Raw genomic sequence first — 21,705 nt, 5'->3', positions numbered from 1 at the left:
TCTATTTACGAGTAAGTTTATTAATTGCCATGCTGATCCTTTTGAGATTTTTTTTCCAATAATTCCTAAAAAGTGCAACAATCATGGTGAGCCCAGCTGCAGTCAGTAGGTGAAGGCTGTATCACAAATGTCTTACATAATACAACTTGTAGCGACAACGTCCTTGTGTGTCCTGTTATAGACCAGGAGCTTAATTATGTGGTATATAGTGTAGGAGCTGGATGGATAATTGCATAGGGAGTAGTTACCTGTTAGAAAAAAGTTAATTTAATTTTGTAAGATAATATATAGGAACGAAGGGCTACAACATGCTACAGTTAATATTATTAATAATACAAAAGAATAATTATACAAAATGCCTGTTAATCAAAAAATTGTATTACCTATTTAAGTAATTATCTTTTAATTGTTTTTGCATAAAATATTGTAATACGCCATCTTGTTCTGTTTGTTAACAAAACCAATTCTGTTGATAAATCTAATCGTCGATATCTTACTTAACATGTTAATTCACTTTGTAATCTTATTCGAAATGTAATTGGCTGTTGCGAGAAACTCAGCCTTATTGCTTTTACAATAAAGTTTGTTTGCACAATATTCGAATTTAAATCTAGTGTTATAGGTCACTGGCTCTTTGGCTATGGGGAAGGCTATTTTATTTTAGACCTTACGGCGTCGTGATAAAGATGAGTTTCGATCGAGGCGTCATCTTGCAAAAACTTTAATTAAAACTGACGAGAGGTCGTTACAGTGTCAACGTTTTTGTTCATATTTTGTCAATTTTCCGTTATGACATTCATCATCATTAGACATCGGATTTGCATACTTGCATATGCAAATGCATATAATGGCACTTTTTAGGCGATAGTGCATATTTTGTAAATTTTTCGTTGATAGTGCATATTTCGGTAGTTTTATGCCCTCGTAGTCTCCAAACTAGCTATCATACATTGAAGCCACAAAACAGAGGTACGATAGATCAAAACACTTAAAATATGTGGCTCCATCCCCATTTAAAGAATGCAATACATACAATAGGTACAATATCTTTCTAGAAACAAAATTTTTCTTTGTAGTTGGCAACATTAGTAAAAAAATTGAATAAAGTAGTTAACGATTTAATAAACTTCCATGGGAATTAAGATTGCAATCGGAAAATGTTGTAAGAAAATTCTGTTTGGTTTGGTATAAGAAATGAAAAATCCTGCATTTGTAGAAATTATAAAAATTGGCGCTTTTATTAAAGGCATCACCGCAAAACTCTCCAAAAAAATAAAAAATTAATATTAAGTGATTTTTTATTGTGCATATTTTGTGCATATTTCAGCCATTTGATTTTTTTTCATGCATATAATCCGATGTCTAATCATCATCATCAGTAAAGATTATCCAATAGAATATTACGCAAAGGTCGGAGCAAAGAGCGTTACTAGCACACACAGTAAATAACCCGACCAAAACAGAGTACACAGAATGATAGAGTATACCGACTTAGAACTGATGTCGAAATTTTTGAATTTGACGTATTATGACGAAAATCGTCGCTAGGGTTGTTAACTTGTTACCTACGAATTTAAAACTATGACATATTCGCTGGACGTGTTCCTCTTTGGTCGTATTGTTGTTTGTGTTTTGGCACATGTGATTAAAACTGTCAGAATCCAATTTTGAAATCTTTATTTTAAATTAAGCCAGCGCGAGGCACATTCCGTTCATAATCCTAGTGAAACCCGACGAATTTGACAGATGTTGAAACCTGGCCGTCTCTTTGCAGTCGAACTACTGGTCGTTATGTCTATTGTGACCAAAATCAGGATATATACGTCTGTGCGTTGACATGCGAATAATATTTGACATTTCAGACAGATGCAATGCTAAGCTAGAAAGGTAGACTACCGATTCTAGTTTTGCAGACGGTAGTTTTGATGATCTACATAATATTTAAATATGTAACATGAATATTTTATGATTTTATATTTGATTAAATCTTAAATGTTAATATTTTATTCGTGGGAAAGCACAACTTAATATTTAATTTTTTTACTTTAATTTGATTTATAGGTTCATAAAATAGTTACTGTAAGTACTCGCATTGTAAAGTCCATTCTACTTTGGGCTATGATGAATAACCATGTTTACGAAATTATAGCATGCACATTGCACAATCGAAGTTGATCATAGTTAATCAATCATGGACTAAATATACGTCCTACACGTTCTTAATCGCTTGTAACGTGAAGAGATCTCATAAAACGTGCAAATAATAATAATAGCTCCCACACCGGTTTCGGTGACGGTGACCGGTTTCACTGAAACAGGCCAGCTACGCAGGAGAAATCTTATAGTGCCCATGTGTGTGCGCACTGCGTAGTACACAAGAGCACTCTCTAATCTCTATTCCTTTACTCGCATAACCCAGTGGGACGGAAGACCGACACGACCGGCGAGAGATTAGGCGCAGGACCGACTTTTTACATGCCCATCCGGCGCATGGATCATGTTACTTATGAGACAATCAGGTGATCAGCCTGCATTGTCCTAACCAAACTTGGAAATAACATTGTTTCCAACGCGGGAATCGAACCCACGACCTCCGAGTCAAGAGCCGCGCTCTATACCACTAGACCACGGAGTGCATGATAAACGTGCAAAACAAAAACCATAGAGAATAAGCTTAACAGTAATAATATACACTTTTCATGCACTTTTTCCACTTTTATTAATTAACAATAATTATGTTTTACACGACCGGTTTCGATAAAATCATCATCAGCCTGCCTAGCATACGCCAACGAGATATCTCACTCTCGAGATAATTAAAAACTACTCGTCTCATAATTTCAAATTTTGACATTATCTCGACAAAACTCTATAAAAATGTGTTACTTCGATGATAGATCTACGCGAGAAAAAATGTTTATCATGCTAGGGTCAATAGAGATGAAGAGACAAACCATGCAACATCGAGAAAACATGTAGAGTGAGATATCTCGTTGCGTATGCTAGGCAGGCAGGTGTAGTGATTTTATCGAAACCGGTAGTGTAAAACATAATTGTTAATTAATAAAAGTGGAAAAAGTGCATGAAAAGTGTATACCATTACTGTGAAACATGAATTTCCACCAAGAAGTTACGGTACATTCAATATCATATAGAATAAGCTTAAGAGAGGTAGTTTTTTCATTAAATATACAGATTTAATCGCAGTTTAAAAATGACAAGGGAGTGAAAACCTCACGCCGCCGCAGAAAACAGCTTTTCTTTCTCATTTCCCTGACTAACCACCCTTTGTTTGAAGCTAACGATGTTTTAACACATTAATTAAACTTTTTACATACAAATCTTAAAAAGACATTAAGGATACTCCACATGCTTTCAAACGCGCGACTTCTAAATTTAAAGTTATTTTGATGCGTTTTGTTTCTTTTGAATAACACCTGTTACTCCTGTTTGTCAAGCACACTTTTTAGAATTCCGTTTTTGCACAGGAAAAAATGCTACATGACCTTTCCTGGTTCTCAAGGCAATACAGAATTTCATTAAAATCGGTTAACTGGTTTAAACTTATAGAAATTGGTAATAACGAACATACACTTAGGCTGTTAGAATATTACTTATTAAGCATTTAAAGCATGGCGTTGGCAGATATGTCGCAGCCGACTGGCTCAAATAGCCGTTCAATCAAACAGCTAGCCCTTTGACCTGAACAACGCCATTCAATCACACGTCTAGCTTTTATATTGAATATTTTAGTCGCTCAAAACGTTCAATACTACAGCTGATTCAAAAGCCGCCGTCTAATTGAAGTAGTTCAGCGCGCACCGCTGCGGCGCTAGGTGCGTTTTATTTACAATATGGCGTCAACTAGCAGGTGTTTGTTGGTGTTTGTGGTTGTTTTTCGGAAATAAAGTAGTTAATAAAAGTTACAAGCGTTATTAAAGAGACAAAAATTGTGGAGGCACATACGAGTGAATCAAAATTTCAACAAATATTCGAGGAGAAATTACGGGAATATGAAATGGATTGACGCAGCCCTCCCCCGAAAGGGGGGTTCAGGGGCACAGCCCCCCGTCAAAACAAAAACAAACACAATCCAGAAAGTCCAAAAGTTGGTTAGGTTAGGTTAGAACTTAGACCACAACACAGAGGGAGCCGAGCGAGCGCAGCGAGCGTACTGCGGCAGCAGCCGGCGACCGTCGCCAAAGAAAAGGGGGGCTCGGGGGGCGCCCCCCGCCAAAACAAAAACAAACACAATCCAGAAAGTCCAAAAGTAGGTTAACTAGTAGGTTAGAACTGTGACTGTGCTGCGGCAGCAGCCGGCGACCGTCACAAAACACGCCTCAGAATTTTTTATTTTTACTTATTGCATAAACTTTTGGTCACTCCTTCCAAACTTAATCCGAGAATAATCTTTCAATAAAATACAAAAAGTTTTCCTATTCTTCCAAATTACATATTAAGCTAATGGTCGCCCTAGTTAATTTTCCATTAAACCAGTTGGCTAAGCGTCGTCTAGCTGTAGTGTTGAACGTTGTAGTCAACAAGTCGGCTAAACGACGTATAGCCGTGTGATTGAATGGCGTTGTTCAGTCAAAGGGCTAGCTGTTTGATTGAACGGCTATTTAAACTAGTCGGCTGCGACAGATATACCGTATGAAGGTGATACTTTTTTAAACTTTCAACACTATTATGGACTTGTAAGTACCTCTAGCATCTAATGCTGCGTTGTACGCTGCGTTTTACACGCCATTGTTTAATCAGACTAAAACAACCCCGGCTACAGCCTAACACTAAGTACATGCTAACTTTATGTTCCTTGCCGCAAGCGACCGCGACATAATATGACATAGGTTTTTGTCGGTCGCGGTCGCTTGTCCTAAAAATCGGAAAATCACAGGTTGTGTTGTGAGTCGCAGAATTTCAGGTGGCAGAAATTCTGCTGCATTCAGTTTCATTCAAAAGTCCTGTTTGATTCACACAAGCGTAATTTTGTAAGTCATGATTTGTATGAAAAGATATTTACGAGACCGAAATTCTGCGACTTACGAGTCACGACTCACAAAATTACGCTCATTTACGGCTTCACCCTTGTCTACATTGTACGCTGCGTTTTAAACGACCAATGTGTGCTTACCCTAAATTCTAACAGCCCCAGCTAACGAGCGCAAAAAGATTCCAAACGAATGACGTAGAAATTCAACACTGAAAGAGAATTCTCGGAACATCCACGCTTTTAAGTTAGAATTTCAAATAAAGTATTATTTTTGGGAAAATAAAGTATACTTACTCAATTCTATATTAATAATAAAAATAAATAAATAAAATATGTTTATTTCAGGCTTTAAACCCATAAAATTATTAGTAAATGTGTTAGTAACAATCAATGACTTAACCTATGTTAGTATTGTTAGTATAGAGTAGGTGCAATATATTGTTTTATTTTAGGCCCAGTGCTACCTCCACCCAATGCCTCTGAATGGGGCAATCTGGTCTGCCAGAAATCATTTTTAGGATGCTGTTCCGAGAGTTGCGAACACGTTGCAGCAGAGAAACGGCTTTTTTGCGCATGATAGCGTGAAAGCCATCAGTACGAGCCTCGGCAAACATTCCTGACGCGCTACAGCGCCACGGCAGTCGCAACAGCATCCTAAAAGCGTTATTATACTGTACGGGCAGAACGTTGTAGGCTCGACTCGACTCGACTACACAAGTAAATTTATCTTTAACGTTTCTACGTTAAGGGGCCGGGTGCTATCGAAATTCTCATACATACGTAATACCAAAATCATTTTCTCATACGAAAATATTTAACACTAGATGATACCCGCAACTCTGTTGCACCAAAATCGCGCGGGAACCGTACATTTTTCCGGGATAAAATGTATCCTATGTCCTTTCCCGGGTCTCAAAGTATCTCCATGCCAAATTTCAGCAAAATCCGTTCAGCGGTTTGAGTGTGAAAAAGTAACAGACAGACAGACACACTTTCACATTTATAATGTTAGTATGGATTTTAAGTATGGATATACGTGGGAGAGCCATGCTTCGGAACGAATGGGCCGGCTCGACCGGAGAAATACCACGTTCTCACAGAAAACCGGCGTGAAACAGCGCTTGCGCTGTGTTTCGCCGAGTGAGTGAGTTTACCGGAGGCCCAATTCCCTTCCCTATCATCCCCTATTCCCTTCCCTTCCCTTCCCATCCCTACCCTCCCCTATTACCCTATTCCCTCTTAAAAGGCCGGCAACGCACCTGCAGCTCTTCTGATGCTGCGAGTGTCCATGGGGGACGGAAGTTGCTTTCCATCAGGTGACCCGTTTGCTCGTTTGCCGCCTTCTTTCATTAAAAAAAAAATAAAAAAAAATGGATATATGATAGAGACTTTATAATTATTTTTTTTCATCTTTTAAACCCCTATATCGGGGTATATTTCAGTACTATCCGTATAGTAATAGAGATCTTCTTCGGAAAATATGCATGTAGTTTGCGTTATAGCAGAGGTTATAGTGAGATTTACATTGACACGTTCACCGCGGGATTCCCCGGGATTTTACGGGATTTCCCGGGATCATGTGCTCAAACAACGGCCCGGTGTACACTCAGCTGAATAAACAACTAGAAACATGTGTAGGAAACTTGAGAACATAGTTGGATAGTGATATTTTTGTCTGTAGGATTGAGTTGCTAGATTACATTGTAAATATCGTACTACGACTTTCTTAAATCGAATTTCAACTTTATTATTGCAAATTGGCATCTTTTTGATGAAGTAAAATTATTATATACATATTATCTATTAAAATGAAATTACGTAACAAAATAATAATCGTTTTTAACAACAAACGGTAGAGTAATCGTAAGTTATTTCAGAATTTACTTATTATAATTTTGACATTTTAAAATTATTTTTGTGCATCGCGTTTCGGTACGATCCGACCCTAACCCTTCACTACATAACATCTTACGAGAGAAAGACCTTGTTTTAGAATATTTTCAGACAAAGTAAACGCTTATCTTATGACTTTGCATTGTGCTGAGACAATGAAAGATAAATGTTAATAAAGAGCTTACCTTTGTAATGTGCATATTACAACTTCTGACTTTTACGTTAAACTCTTATTAAATCCTTCGTATTAGGTAATTAATAACTTTATTATAATATTTTAGCTAGAAGTACTTATAAACAGTTTTTAAATTCTTTTTTCTAGCTTAAGACGCTCCCCCTACGGAGATGTCGTAATTTACCGTTTTTAGAGCCTTATTAACTCATAATTTGAAAGCTACAAAATTATACTTACCTACTTAATAAAAATACAACAATAATCTTCAGTATATGAATGTTCCTTTCCTATTTTTGTTTTTTATAAGTACTCATAAGTCATAATATATCAGCTTCGACAATTTTATTAACTGCTTACTGGACGTTTGAGTTTTTAGGTCAATTTTGAACTAAGATAAGTAAAAAAAATAGGATTTTGGCGCGATCTCGGCAACACGGCAAATGTATGGTCAAGGTTGTTTGCTCAGGGGATGGCCTTAATATGTTTTCTGCAAGTTCCCTCACATAGAAATTCGTTTAGCAAATGAATGCAGTAACGTCGTATGCACCACAACACTCAGTTGAACTATTGAGACTGTTTTAGATTTCATGGACGCTCAGATTCTGAGGTTGTTTGACAGGAGTTTATATTTTGCTCATTATCGTTTTTGATTGGCTGACTTATAAACATTAATTAACCAATGAAGAAAGATGTCGAATAGAAAAACTCGAATAAAAATACCTCAAAAACCGGGAATGAGTTACTACTTACTTTTTACCACTTGCTACTGCATGATTAGTAACTGTACTATAGAGTTTTCGATCTAGTGGATTTTCAATTATTGTTTTCAAAAGTGTAAATATTTTAAATATTTTTAAGAATATTAAAAAAAGTATTTTTGGTTGTTTTTATAATATAAACTGTACCTCATAGGTAAGGCAAAATAGCGAATATAATAAAAAGGCAGATAAAACGTGATGGATGCCCCCTGAATCCATTACAGGGAGCCAACAAAATTGAAACCTTTACTATTCCGTGCAGACGAGCTACAATTTGCCGACATTTTTTTTTATTGTTACTGCAATAGTTTCTGGAGAAGGATTTGTCAGTATCCTTTTAAGTTTTAAGAATGAGTCAACTGTTATCAATTATTATCATACTCGTAGTATATCCCACAGCCTGAACATTTTGTGGTACACTTTACGGAAAAACTATCACGTGACGCCTATTTATTTGTGCTTTAACATAGTAATTTTTATTTATATGTAGATGTGTTATCATCAGTTAGCCAAGGTTTTTTATATGCAGATGTGTCATTATCAGTCAGTCAAGGTGTGAAGACGCGAGCCCTCACAAAGCTCGGCTTTTAGCTAGTATAATAATTATGTAGCTTATTGTGTATAGAAAGAAACAGTTAATTAAAGTTTAAAAACTGCGTAGTGAGTAACGAACACGTGTGTAAAAATTTTAAATACTTAGTACCCCATTACAAAACAAAAATTTTAAATACTTAATACACAAAAAATTTTAATAAGTACTTTGTTAACCTACTTAGAAATAAATATTTTTCATTTCATTTCATTTCATTAATAATAATAGTACCTTAAAGCTGCGCGTCCACTGCATCGGAATCGGAGCGTACGGAGCGTCGTCATTTACGAAATGCCGATGGGGTGCGTCCACTGCATTCGGATTCCGCATCGGCAATTTAGTTATTAATGTATACATGAAATGTGTGCGTTAACACTTTGGAGTTAAGGTTGGATTTGCTATGTTCAGTTTTGATACTTTGTTTCGATGCACTAAATATATAAATTGACCCATAGACGCGGCTGCGGATGACGTCATCGGCATAAATTCCGGTCTCAGGCGCAGAAATGCCGACCCAGTGCACGCAGTACCATACAAATCAATACAAAGCAACAAATCCGTACGCTCCGTACGCTCCGATTCCGATCCAATGCACGCGCAGCTTAAGTAAGACAAGAAGTTGCAGCTACACTAAGATAGATTACATAACTTGAAAATAATAATTACTTATCGTTAATCAGTAAGACGTGCGATATAGAGTAACAAATATTTGTAACAAAACATTGAATGATAGCAGCCCGTTTGCGCCGTGCTTTTAAAAAACCTTTTAGCAACAGATTTCAGAAAAAATTGGATGCGAGCTAGGTTTTACCTTTTACAGGAGCAACGCAAAACGTTAATCTCCAAAACAGCTCGTTATAAAAAGCTGCATTCACATTAAAACAACTATGCCATAATATACATACAGTAGCATAACTCAGGGATTTCTTTAATAAAATAAGGGGGCAAACGAGCAAACGGGTCACCTGATGGAAGTCAACTAAGTACGAGTGTCGATGGGCGACGGCCATCGAAAGTCGTTGCCGGCCTGTTAAGAGGGAATACGCTCTCTTCTTGAAGGTATGCAGGTCGTATTTGTTGAATGTTCTTCAAATCACCTCACAGCCAATTTTTACACAAGCACTAAGAATTATTCTGCTGTTTTTGTAACGGGTATTGGCCCACCGCAAATTCTTATCACCGCAACTTCTGTAACCAGAATCTAGAGCAGTAACTACGAAATCCAGAGCCCGAGGGACGCGCTAAAACTCTTCTCGACTTAAACAAGCTAAAACTAAATTGTTTTGCACTTTATTGTTATCTTAAATCCTGCTTATGTTCGTATGCGCCCGATTTGGCAGCTTCTAATGAAAATGACGTTACGAGACCCATAATTTCTTGCAAATATTAAGATTTAAGACGTTTTAATGTGAAGTTTTGTTCCGGGCGTTTGGACATTAGCTTGTTAAACTAATATGTATTCTGTGCTTTTGGCACGAAAATGGCCTACTGTGTATAATTTATACTGTGGTACAAAACAATAGTACAGTACAGGCTACAGCAGGGGTTGCCAATCTTTTTCAGCCTGCGGCACAGTTACACGTCACAATATTTTGTCACTGCGCTCTACTCTACCTAGCTATTAGAAAGAGATACATAAATAAACATGTTTAATGATAATAGTTTGGTTAAGCATGTAAATGATAATAATTAACAAATATTTAATCTCCTCCCTGCTTTACATAATTAATATTATAATTTAATTTTATAATATTATTCTTTGTGGTTTTGGATAATCATGAAGGATCGACTCACGGCGCGGCGCCCCTCTTGCCTCTCCACGGCGCACCAGGGCGCCGCGGCGCACAGTGTGGGGCCCCCTTTTTTTTTTTTTAGGAGGGGAAATACTTTGCGTATCCCCCGCCCCCTCGGGGGAAGGGGCGGGGGTATGTGGGACTCCCTACAAAAGGTCTACCCACTAAAACCCCCCCAGCCCTTCGTCATGCGCCTAGTGCGGGGGGGACGGGAACCGCGGAGCGACTACAACTCCGCCCCTCCCAGCGCGCTGCCGCAACCGGCACCTTCTTCCAGCGGCTTCAGCCGCGTACCTCACCGAGAGCCCCCCGGGCTATAGAGGGGCTGTCTTCTCGGGACCCTTTATGCGGGCGGGGATCCCCCGATCGCCGCCCGCGGGTCTAGGCCTCCGTCCCCATAGCGGCAGAGACGGGCTGAGCCCGCGCGCCCTTGGGCTTCGGCTTTTGCCGAGCCATCCTGGACGGGGCCTTCTCTTCTCGGGGGGCCGGCTTTTTCGCGGCAGATGGACATCCTCTGCCGCCCAGCACGTGCCCCACAGTTTGGGACCCCTGGGCTACAGCATATTAATATTATGCTATTTTATAATATATATTTCGCTCACGTTTCTATAATGAGCTTGTTATGTTAATATTTTTATATTTTCAGGTAATTAACAAGTTGGAATCAGCGTCAAAATCAGCTCTCGTTGGTATGTCATTATACAATATTATGTTGTTAAAATTGTCTAGACATAACGGCAAAATATTATTATGTAATTAAGAAATTGTAATTTATTTAAATGTACTTATGCCCAATTTCTTTTACACATAGAGTCTTTGAACTTAGCATTTTCCCAGAGTGATATCATCAGGGCGAGCGAAGCGAACCATAGTATATCCCACAACCTGAACGTTTTGTGGTACACTTTACGGAAAAACTATCACGCCTATTGATTTGTTCTTTAACGTAGTAATTTTTATTTATAATATGTAATTATGTGTTATCATCAGTCAGTCGAGGATTTTTATATTAGATATGTGGCATCATCAGTCAGTCAAGCTCGGCTTTTACTTAGTAGTTAGTACTAATATTATAAATTGAAAGTGTGTCGGTCTGTTATCCCTTCACTCCTAACTGCTGAACCCATTTTGTTCGAGAGCCGGAACAGGACATAGGATACTTTCCACCCCGGAAAAATATATACTTGCTGCGTGAATTTTGGCGCAAAGGAGTTGCGGGATTCCAGATTCATCTAAATTCTAGTATTTATTATAATATTATAAACATCCAAATCGGTCAAGCGTTTTAAGGGAAACAAACAGACAGACATAAACAAAGCGATATACTTTTGACATGTTAGTAGATGGTCTCCTTAACTTGGTTCGCGCAGAGATAAGTAAAATACGCAAGTTAGGCTGTTAAGGCGGGGATTAATCTCAATCCAAAACGATAACCTTGCACACAACCAAAGACCAAGCGTATACGCATCGCAATAAGATTCATTTTAGCTCAGCATAAAACTGTAGGTTCTCGGGCGGATCTTCTCTATTTTTCATGTTTTTTTTAAAATATCTTTGGAAATAAACATTAAGAAACAAAATTGTTCGGTTAAAAGAATTTTAATATAGATTTACTAACAATTTATTCAAATAAAATGTATAATTATCCTAGTTAATACTTATATTTCGATGAAATAGATTTTTATCGGAGGTGAGTTTGTAAATTAATTACAGCCAAAGTATTACGTTTTAATAAAATGTTTATGGTTTAAGGTATTTTAAATATTGTGCTTTATATCTCATATTTTTAACACTTCGTTATTATATTGGAACTAGGTAAACCGGGAGTCACGGAATAACAAATTGGGGTTTATCCTCGCCTTAAGGCTGAATGTGTAGAAAAAGTATCTAGATATTCAGCCAAATCAGCATGAGGTGATAACAGATGGACCCACTTTTGTCATCTTAATATTAGTATCATGTCATCATCTTAATAGTAGGCATCATGTAGGACATTCTGAAAACATTTATTTTAAATTTATTCAGAAATAAAACAATTTTGATTTTGATTTTTGATTTTGAGTATGGAACGCCTCCGTGGTCCAGTGGTTTTAAGAGCGTGGCTCTTGACTCGGAGGTCGTGTCGGAGGACAATGCAGGCTGATCACCTGATTGTCTGACAAGTAAGATGATCCATGCGTCGGATGGGCGTGTAAAAAGTCGATCCTGCGCCTGATCTCTCGCCGGTCGTGTCGGTCTTCCGTCCCACTGGGTTATGAGAGAGAATAGAGTGTTCTGGTGTACTGCGCAGTGCGCACACACTTGGGTTATGGGTACTGTAAAATCACTTCTGCGTTCCTGGCCTGGTTTCAATGAGACCGGCCACCGTCACCGAAACCGGTGTGGGGGGGTATTATTAGTATAGATTACATAGTTTATTGCAGTACCAGAAGGTTACCAAGTGCAATAGTCTATTTATATTCGTGATACATCTCGAGACAAAGTTGTAATAAGCCTTGACTGGAGCTGTAACCTTTGCGTTTGCGCTTAATGTCAAATTCACAGATGACGCAAACGCCGCCCCGAGATACGAGAGACAGCGGTTTTCTAGAGTGGTATCAAAACTGCCGCACTCAGGGGCGAATATTAATTACTAAACTATAATAACTATATTGACGCCCGCAACTCCGTTGCGCCAAAATTCGTTTATCGTAAACAGTATCCTATGTCCATTCCCGGTACTGAAAGTATTTCCATTCGAAATTTCAACTAAATTCATTAGCTTGGGCGTAAAGAGGTAACACTTAACAGACAGACAGATAGACTGACATACATATTTTTTCGCAACTATAATAATATTAGTATGCAAGTATAAATATTGAAAGCAGTAAGTTCAGGTACAGAACTAAATTGACAATTATTAAGATCTTAATAACATCAAACTATTTACCTACTTATAGTCAAAATCGGCATAGAAAAGCTGTTCTGCATAATAATATCAAATTATTATCAACCAAATTCTCGTACCAAAACTATACAGCGTTTGATCCTGACAAATATAGACTTACATTATTATGTTCCTGATACGTTTTACATCACTGCTATTACTGTAGAGCTTTGGCTTAATGATTGCAGACTCTATGTTGATGTAGAGTCCCTATGGGCCAAAAATAGCACAATCTAGAAATACTTTTTATACGTGGGAGAGCCATGCTTCGGCACGAATGGGCCGGCTCGACCGGATAAATACCACGTTCTCACAGAATTCCGGCGTGAAACAGCGCTTGCGCTGTGTGTGAGTTTACCGGAGGCCCAATCCCCTAACCCCTACCCTATTCCCTTCCCTTCCCTACCCTCCCCTATTACCCTATTCCCTCTTAAAAGGTTGGCAACGCACTTGCAGCTCTTCTGATGCTGCGAGTGTCCATCGGCGATGGAAGTTGCTTTCCATCAGGTGACCCGTTTGCTCGTTTGCCCCCTTATTTCATTAAAAAAAAATACTACTTCGAGATAATAAAGAACCTCACGTGGACTGTGTTGGTTGTGATAAAGTGGCGGCTCGACATTTTGTACTTGGAATTGCACGCTACCGCTTGTAACTTGAGCCACACAACGATCATAGTGTTCGTATAATTTTGGTCGAAGAAGTGAAAGTGTGTAATGATAAAGATTGGTAATTGCATGTGGGTATTAGTGTTTAGACTCTACATTAACATAGTATAAATAATTAGAGTAGACCAACTTCACAGTAGACAGAAGATTGGCAAAATAGTCGTAACAGTAGACAGAAGATAGACTAGATATCCGATGTTTATCCGATGATGATTAACACGGCATATAGTATAAGTAGATCATCTTTTTACTTGATGGTACATTAGGCGCACGCATTAATTTTAATACAACTTCATGCAGCTTTGATTCTTTTACAATCCCGTCTGTTTCCTCTCAAACAGCAAAATAGTATTATCCTGCAATATCAGGCCCACTACATTGACCTTTCGTGAAAATACTACTCGTACATAATATTTTATATTGAAACAGATTGAATATGTAACAGGGAACGGAACTGTATTTTCCAATCAAAATTGTTAACTGGGGTACAGATAACTTAACATATCAATGCAGTATCAGTTAGCACCTCTAGTAGCGAGCTTGTGTCAAATTCGTCTCTGTGTTGTACTATCAGAGAAGTTGATTCCTAGGCAGATAGCGGATCTACGTAGTTTGGTCGCGTTATGTCACACCCGGCCGACATATCACGACTATTTAATTGACATAATCCGACCAAATGACGCTGCCTATGAATCAATTTCATCGATGGTACAAGCTGTACACGGTTCAGTAGCTCTACCATGAGTGTACAGTATGTACAATGTCTGGGCGAGTGAATAAAACACAGAGATAACGTATAACTGGACACTCGTACTCTGATGACGGCTGGTGTAGAAGTGATCATCAGACCGAAGTCGAGCGACCACTCCAAGCACCCCTACTCCCTAAGTAGGCGTGTCCATCTTTAATATCAAAACACTACAATGAGTTTAAAGCTATAGTATTTTTCGATACTCGATACCGACTACCGTAAATTTTTAGTATGGCAAATTTTACAGCGCCTCTAGCGGTTACTTGCGGAACTAAAATCTCCATACTAAATATTTACGTAGTCGGTATCGAGTATCGATAAATACTATCCCCCTTACTAATAAACGTATAAGCTTTGAATAGTTATACAGTGTTTTGTTCCTGTCACACAAGTGACATTTTAAATTGGATTGAAGAAGACAAAACACTGTACTTATAACTGTTCAAAGCTTATATAGCATTTATTAGTAAGGGGGAATAGCTTTAAACTCATGGTAGAGCTACAGTAGCAGCAAATACACGTGTGACGCTACTGTATATATTTGATATTGTAATGATCTGACACGTAATGTTTAACACGCTACGGCCTCAGGCAAATCCTGTGTCATTGATCTTGGACCGTTATTATCGCTCCCAAATCTAATGTTAAATTGGGTTTGTCTGTAAAACTGACATTTACTAAATATTTATTTCTTGCAACTTCATTACTTAGACCGCAGTTTATAGTGTAACCGTGCATTTTGTTGCAGTAAATACTGTGCGATGTTCCTTACTCTCAAGTACCATAATATTACCTGCGGGGCTAAAATGGTCACATTTAGCAATTCCTCTCAATCAATTCAGCAAATGAATTGTCAAAATTGTCAAACTGACGAATGTCGAATTAGTACGTAACATGAATTGCAAGCGGGGTGACCATTTTGCGATTTTTAGAAAATTAATCATATTATGATTCTCCAAAGCGACAATTTTAGCCCCGCTGTAGTGTATTGGACCCATAAAATCACATTACATTACACTTATAATACACTAATTACACTATTACACTTTTACACTAATATTATAAAGGCGAAAGTTTGTGAGTTTGTATGTTTGTTACTTTTTCACGTCTAAACGGCTGGAGCGATTTTAATAAAATTTGGTATGGAGGTAGTTGATATCCTGGATTAACACATATTATGCTACTTTTTACCGTGGGAAAATATCATAATTTATTTTCCCTAACAAAACCGAAGATAACACCGCGGGGCACAGCTAGTACAAAATATATTGCCAATTTTATGGAGAATCCTCTTACCAAATATTCAAATTGCTTTAGCAGTAACAAGCAACGGATTATTTAGGATTATTATGTCAAAGCAAAAGCTACAAAAACTTAGTGCGCAAATACAAACACTAATAAGTCCTGGACAAGTACATTCGTGTGTCTATCGACAAGTCTGAGAGCTCTACACGAAAATAACACTGTAATTACCGGCGCAAATTATTGGGGACCAGCGATTTAGGGTATGTTGAGATGACAAACGCTCAACGCGCGTTTACGGTGATCGCACATTTTCCCGTACGCGAATCATCCCAGAATTCGTTGTAACTTGTAACTATACAAATGACGTCACGAATAGTTATAGTAGCGGAGCTGGGAGCGAGGCGATTTAAGGGGGCGACTAACCCTAAAGTGTCGGTTTTATAATTCATTTTTATTTTTTATACTTGAAGATAAGTTTCGTATTGTTTCATTTTCTAAAATTAGATACTACATTATATTTCCGAGAATTCGATCTGAGCAAAAACACGATATCTAAAAATTTTCTTGATAGAGAAAAATCACAAAGATGCATCTAGTTTTCACGAATTTTTCATTTATTGCCATAACCGTGCATTGAACGAAGTTAATATTTTAACACATTGTATAAAATTCCATCATTGAGAGATCGGCCTAGTGGATTTTTAAAATGTTGTAATATTATTCGAGTTATTGAGAAAAAACTAATTGGGCGATGATTCCGCGTCGTCCTTTTTCACCTGGCATTTGAAAGACGGGCGTGAGTGTGAAGAGAGAGGGACGATGTTTGATTTTTTGGGTAAGGTTAGGTTAGTGTTTTCTTCTCTTTCCTACAGCGCGACATACCGAGTTGTATTTACATTTAGATTGAAAAGAATTAGAAATAATAGTTGAAAAAAAAAAACACGTTTTTGTTTAAAAAATCAATAACGTTAAGAAATTACTGCATTGTCATTGGCTCTTATGCAAAAGTTCGAATTCATTAGACTACTGGAGATAGGTAAAAATCGTGCTCAAAGATTCCGTTACATACATACAGCCCAAGCTTATAAAAGTATATTGTTAAAAAGGTTATAAATAAAGCAAGAGATAGAAAAGATATTTAATCAATAATCATGGTAAAATCGCTCCGTCAATCCGAATTCCCTTCCACTTGTGTGATAATTGATGAAGCGCGCTGCCGCTTCCTGTCCGCTTATGGCACTACAATACGTTAAATGGCCCATCACATTTAATTGTACATTGATTTCCTGACGTCACTATTAGGGTCACAGTACACATATCAACTCGGAATGAGATGGCCTTGCTATCAACGGTGTTACTTGGCTAGGCTAGTATAGGCGACACCGCGCTTACGGCTCGCCGATTGCTGGCTGACCTTTGAATCCTAACGTTAAGAGGATACACCGGGGGCTAGAGAAATGAATAAAAAGTACGTGTAACATCTATAGCTGTCTCCCTTACCTCAAGCCTATACCGCAGAACGCGATAGAGACAACTGCAGAAAATCCAGAAAATCAACGATTCGTTGTCCCCTGATTCCTTTTCCTGCTCCAAAATTTAACCGATTTAAGTACTTTTTTCATTAAAAATTAAAGAAAGGCTATGAAATGTGTTCCTGTGTTTTTTTTTGTATAATCTAGCCAAATCTGTTTTCTGGATGTTTGAACACAGCGGAAAATCTGGCCATTTTTTTGGGTTTTTGAACGTTCTGAATGTCTTATTTAATAATTAAATTCTGAAAAAAAAAAGAAAACATAGGGACATTGTATTAGCGGCCGTAGATATTCAGGAAAAAAATTGTAACTCTACTAGCATTATCCAGGGAGGAAACAGGGGACAACGTTTGTATGGAAAAAAAGGGCGGTGTGGACTCCTCTTAATCGTGACAGGGCTAAGGGTGGACGACGAGCCGTAAGCGCGGTCCGAGCCTATTTCAATGGGATGTTACGATGCCGATTAGGGTGGGTTGCGACTTGCGGTGGGGAGTTTCAGCGGCTAGAGACGATGCGGATACGATCCGATTTCGAGTCTTTATTTAAGGTGACAAAACATAGCTCAAAGAAATAATACTTTTATGTGTGTATGTGACCTTATATGTATTCACTGTATTGTGCGCTGTGATTATACAAAAGGGGCCATCCATAAATTACGCCACGAAGTGTAAGAAAAGATCAAGGAAAACTGAGGTATTATTAGTGTCCACCTACGTTTGTACTTGTTGACTTGTGATGGTCGCATTCAGTGTTTAAAGGTTTAGCGCCTACGTTATTTATAGACTACATAGGTACTAAGATTAATGTGGTACTATTAGATTTGTCTTAATTGCGATGACGATTAAAGTAATGCTAGTCACAAAGAAAAAACTTATGCGACTAGCCTCGGTGTTAGTACTTACCATAAAAAGTTGCCAAGAAGAGTTATTAATGCGCGTCAGGCACGTGACCTATCAAAAATTCGTAAGACGGAGGAAGAGAAGACCGCCGGTGCGGCGTCGGAGAGGAGGCAATATCCCTCTTTCTACCGCTCCACGAAAATGTATGTTATTGTTCTCACTTCTGTCAACACTCTCGGAGAGCAATCTAATGTATTTAAACCTCTTCTGCTGCTGAGCAAATGCCTAAGGTCTCTGCTCTCACTGCTCCTGTGCCACCATCAGCCTGATATCCAGGACATATCCTTTAGAAACTGTAAAACAGCATAATATAATTATTATAATATACTTTCCCGTAGATATCTTATTATTTTTTTAACATTTTTAGCTGCTGAGTAAATGCCCAAGGTCTTCCACTGCTCATTCACCATCTGCTACCATTCAGCTCCATATAGGGAATGCAATCTTGGACCAAGATTGACTACTCAAGATCTTGGCGTCATTTTTCTGAATCAAGATTGGTCAGTTCGAGATCTTGTTGAGATTCGGGATTTTCGAGATTGAGCAGAATACTTAGTTGAAAAATAATGCGTTTTTTTGCTGCAAATTGATCCAGTATTTTAATATGAAGTTAATATATTATGTAATGTTTTGAAGAATTTGTTTTTGAGAAAATTGGGTATTTTTATATAAACTAAACATAACAAACTCAGTTTTTACAAATTCTAGTTTTTTGAAACATAAAAATCGCCGCAGCGCAGACGACAGACTATCCGTGACGCACTTTTTAGTCCATGGAAATAGAACCTATGAATTGCCAAATTATATTATGGAGTAACGCACACAACGCGCAGCGCAGACGTGTGCGTTACTGCATATAATTTGGCAATTGCATAGGTTCTATTTCCGCGGACTAAAAAGTGCGTCACGGATAGTCTGTCGTCTGCGCTTATCTGTCTACTATATTTAGGCTGGTTTTACAGTCACGCGTTTCGGCAGCGCCGTCGGAGCGCGCGCGCTCGGATATGTATGGGGGTAGTAGTTGCGTTTTAAAGTCCGCGCGCTTGAGCAGCGCCGTTCGTCCATACGTTTGTTACAGCTTCGAACGCGCGCGCTCCAACGGCGCTGCGAAACGCTCTACTATAAAACCAGCCATAATCTGTGGTGCGCGCTTTGCAGCGCAGGTATGAACATCTGAAAATCTCGAAATCTTGTTACGATCTTGGACTATTTTGTCAAGTTCGCGAACAGGATTTCGAAATTCAGGATTGATGGCTTTCATGATGTAATCTTGGAAAATCACTATCATGGTGGAATCTTGATCTTGCAAGATCAAGATTGCATTCCCTAGCTCCATATCCCTTAGGATTTAGGAACTGTGCCAATTCACAAAGAGCTCATAAATCCGCTATTGTGGTGCCGAAATCATTATGTAAAGTTTAAATAACGTTCACGGTACATTACACACGTGTGATGGATGTACCTCCGACACGCGATGTGTTATGTATTGTACCGTTAATGAAAATGTCTTTTAACATTGTATAATCCTGAGATTAAAAAGTTAATACAGAGCATTAACTAGAAATTACTTGTAATTTAAGGATTGGCCTATATCCCTATATAAGATTGGTTTTCTAAAACACAACAAAGAGAATATAATCACTACGTAAACACAACCACAAAAACAGATTCAAAGGAACCCAACAAAAATCAAATAAAAAAAAAAAAACAAAAAGTCAAATGACAGAATGACATTTCAACTTTTTAAAATTGTGTTCCAAAAGCAAACGTAAAAATGACCATGGACTGCCGCTAGTTATTCATAACAAGGGCCCAGGGTCCTGACTTCTGAACCCTGAGCCCCTAGCCAAGACGTTTTCTTTATAGAATCGCCGATCAAAATGTATGGAATTGACATTAAAAATGATAATAAGTCGAATGAGTCGATTGTCGACATTGTTTCTTTGAACGCATATGTCAATTTCATACATTTTGATCGGCGATTCTTTAGAGAAGCATAACAAAACGTCTTGTCTAAAGGGCCTGAGTGCCTGACGTAGATTAGGGTCTGTAACGGCTGCAACAGTTTATCAAGGTGCGGGTCCTGGGATTTGCTGCGGAACACTAAATTATTCACCGCACTAACTATTTAGTTGGGAACGATTTATTTTGTTTAATTAAACAAAATAAAGCCGTTGTAGTTGTACTGTTGTACCATCGAGGAAGTTGATTCCTATGCAATTGACAGACCAACGTTATTTGGTCGAATATGTCAATTCAATGTTAATTGTGATTTGTCAGCTGGGTTTGACGTAACGCGACCAAACTACTTAGGTCCCCGATTTGCATAGGAATCAACTTCTCTGATAGTACATTTCGACTTTCAACTTTCAAGCCATTTGCGCCCGCACTCAGGGACTTATGGCTGTTTTCACCAACGGTCTCCTAACGCTAAGTGTTCCCTAGCGATCTTTGTGGGTCAAATATCACTTAAAACAAACACATTTAAAAAAAAGTAATGTTTTGCAAAAGTTCTTACGCCCTGAGGACGAACGTGACACACAAAAATTCGTGAAATCTTGAAGGATATGTACCCTTAAAGGCCGCTAGGGGACCAGTTAGCGTTAGGAAGCGGTTGGTGAGAACAGGCATTAATGTACTAACGAAGAGTTTGAAAAAAATGTACACATAGAGATTTAAATTACAAAATGTTCGTTAACGTTGTTGTTTTTGACGTGGAAGAGCCATGCTTCGGCACGAATGGGCCGGCTCGACCGGAGAAATACCACGTCCTCACAGAAAACCGGCGTGAAACAGCGCTTCCGCTGTGTTTCGCCGAGTGAGTGAGTTTACCGGAGGCCCAATCCCCTACCCTTTTCCTTTCCCTACCCTCCCCTATTTCCTTCCGTACCCTCCCCTATTCCCTTCCGTACCGTCCCCTATTCCCATCCCTACCCTCCCCTATTACCGCTTAAAAGGCCGGCAACGCACCTGCTGCTCTTCTGATGCTGCGAGTGTCCATGGGCGACGAAGTTGCTTTCCATCAGGTGACCCGTTTGCTCGTTTGCCCCATTATTTCATAAACAAAAAATTTAATCATTAAAATTTAATGTCTCTGATTGCGAACGTTAGTTGGATTCAGTTATTGGACGCAAAATATGCTATTGATGGATCAGACTAGATTTTTGATTAGACTCCCCTCACGCGGCCGCGATAACAATAGATAAGCTATTGTGTCTGGTTTTTCCACGATCGAGGTATTAGGCCAAAACACAGACAGTTAATTAATTTCCTGACTCACGTGTTTATTACCTCGCCAAGTTATAACTTGGCTAGAGGCTTCTCATGCGCGAGCGAGTGTCAAAGCTAAAAGTTGCATACAATTAGCTTGGTAAAACTCATTTGAATAATATATGTAGTAAAAAGTGTACTAATAGTATTGGATCCGACCGTGAAATCCTGCAGGAATCGTTTTTTCGATCTAATATATTTTAAAATAATCTT

The 21,705-nt window shown here is 38.4% G+C and overlaps 1 protein-coding gene across 2 annotated transcripts in view; it reads left to right on the top strand.

The window, feature by feature from the left end:
• LOC121729373 overlaps nucleotides 1-21,705 on the top strand; it is a 170,213-nt gene that overhangs the window by 56,949 nt on the left and 91,559 nt on the right. Inside the window, exon 2 of one of the 2 annotated variants that reach the window (XM_042117856.1) lies at nucleotides 10,851-10,893. The exons of the other annotated variant lie outside the window; for it this stretch is intronic. The gene's annotated coding sequence lies outside the window, so the exon portion shown is untranslated. The remainder of the gene's footprint in view (nucleotides 1-10,850; nucleotides 10,894-21,705) is intronic. 2 annotated transcript variants of the gene reach the window in all.

Source organism: Aricia agestis, chromosome 8, assembly GCF_905147365.1.
Source record: "Aricia agestis chromosome 8, ilAriAges1.1, whole genome shotgun sequence".
Taxonomy (NCBI): Eukaryota; Metazoa; Arthropoda; class Insecta; order Lepidoptera; family Lycaenidae; genus Aricia; species Aricia agestis.
The sequence above is the reverse complement of the archived record's forward strand: the minus strand, read 5'-3'. Positions and strand labels throughout refer to the sequence as shown.